The following is a 1,836-nucleotide window of genomic DNA, read 5'->3' as shown; positions in this document are numbered from 1 at the left end:
AGAGGCCGCTACGGACACACGGGGGAGAGCGATGCAGCACCGGGGGCACGGACGCCCTCCCGGCTACGAAAGCCAGACGGGAGAGGACGAGATGGCTCAAGGCGGCGGCGAGCGGGGTGGGGGCCGCCGGGCGCGGCATAAGGCGACGACGGGGGAAGGGGCCGACGGGCACCAGGAGGCCCGAGGGGAGGGGTGTAGCAAGCCTCAGACGGCAGCCCACCGGCCAGGACACGCACGGGATCTCACCGCCAGTGGCCTCCGCGCACAAGGGTGGTCCCGCGGCACCTGGGACGACCGGCTGCGCCTTCGGCGAGCTCCCCAAATCCCCCGCGCACCTCGCAGTGCCCGGACCCCGACCGTCATCGCGGTCGCGTGTAGCTCCGGAAAAACGCTCTTCTTGCACGCACGCGCGACCGGCCGCCCCCCAACGCCGTCCGTCCCGCCACGCGGAGGCCCGCCGACCGTTCAACCGAGGCACGTCGCCGGGGGGGGTGGGGGGCGCCATCCAGGGCCTTGGCGGCCAGGGCGACGCCCCCTCCCCGCGGCGAGGTCAGGTTCGGGCAGCGCAGTCGGGCGAACGCTCGTCGCGGGGCGGTCGGCAGCCGTGAGGAAGAGAGAAGGAACACCCTTTCGAACAGGGATGAGACCCCGCGAGGGCGAGGCACGAGAGCCCGTGGGAGGCGAGACCTGCGCCGCGACCGGGCCACTGGGGAAACAACGCCACGGGATCCCACCGCCCCAAACCCGAGAGCGGTCCCGCAACGTGCCCGTGACGCCAGCCGGCCAAAGCCTTCGGCACCCCTCCCAATGGGGCCACGGCCTCACCACCGGGGCGTCCCAGAGCGACACCGGCCTTCGGCCCTCGGCCCGCACGCCACCGCGCCTAATCCCATTCTCGTCCGTTTCCCAATCCTGTCTCGCTCCGGGGAGCACCGCGCACCGGTGGAACGACCCCCTCGTTGGCCGGGCGGTCCCCCAAGCCGCAATCCACAGGCGCCAGCACGGGAGCGCCCATCCATCCGCGGCCTGGCACGGGACCGGGTGGAGGGCCGCACGCTCACAGGGGCTGGGGAGGGGGCGCGAGACGGGCCGCACCACCACCCCCTTACCCCAGCGCACACCGGGGCGACCCGCGGCCGGGGCACGCAGCGCACACACGCGGGCGCCCTTCACAGCTGGAACGCCGGCCCGGCCCGGCGTGACCCTCCCCCAGAGTTCAGAGGGGGAGGCGCGGACCACGTTAGGCGAAGAGTGGCACTCGGCCCCCACCGCGGGGGCCGGCGGACCGCTCCACCCCCACGGCAGGGGAGGAGGGAACTCTGCCCACGCACAACTGGCAGCCGCAGGGGCGGCGCCTGACGACGCGCAGAGAGGCGGCGGGCTGGGGGATCCGACAAACCCCAGAAGAGGACACGCCTCCATGATCGCTAGAGAAGACGCTTTCTCGCCGAAGGTGGATCGCCCCCGACCCCCGGTCGCCCCCGTAAGGGCCCTGGGCGGAGGCGTTCAGGCACGCCCCGGGGAGGTGTGGGGGGGTCTGCGGCATGGGGCAAAACACGCACGGTTGGCGACTCCTGAGCGTTCGCGGTCGGGGCCCCTGGTCCAAAAGCCACCTCACTTCGAGGGGGACACTCCCCCGTCGGTATGGGAGAGGGGTCACCGAGGCAGACCAGGCCGGTGGCAGAGGCCCCCCACGGGGCCGGCCGGCACCACGTCGCCGGCCCGGCCCCACCACGATCGCCCACACGACCGTGCAACCACCCCACCTCGGGCAGGGTGGGAAGAGCACAAGCCGTGCGCTCGCCTTTCGAAGTCCGCCACGCACACATCGTGGGG

This window comes from Eulemur rufifrons, unplaced genomic scaffold, assembly GCF_041146395.1.
Source record: "Eulemur rufifrons isolate Redbay unplaced genomic scaffold, OSU_ERuf_1 scaffold_240, whole genome shotgun sequence".
Classification (NCBI taxonomy): Eukaryota; Metazoa; Chordata; class Mammalia; order Primates; family Lemuridae; genus Eulemur; species Eulemur rufifrons.
This window is presented reverse-complemented; position numbering follows the sequence as displayed.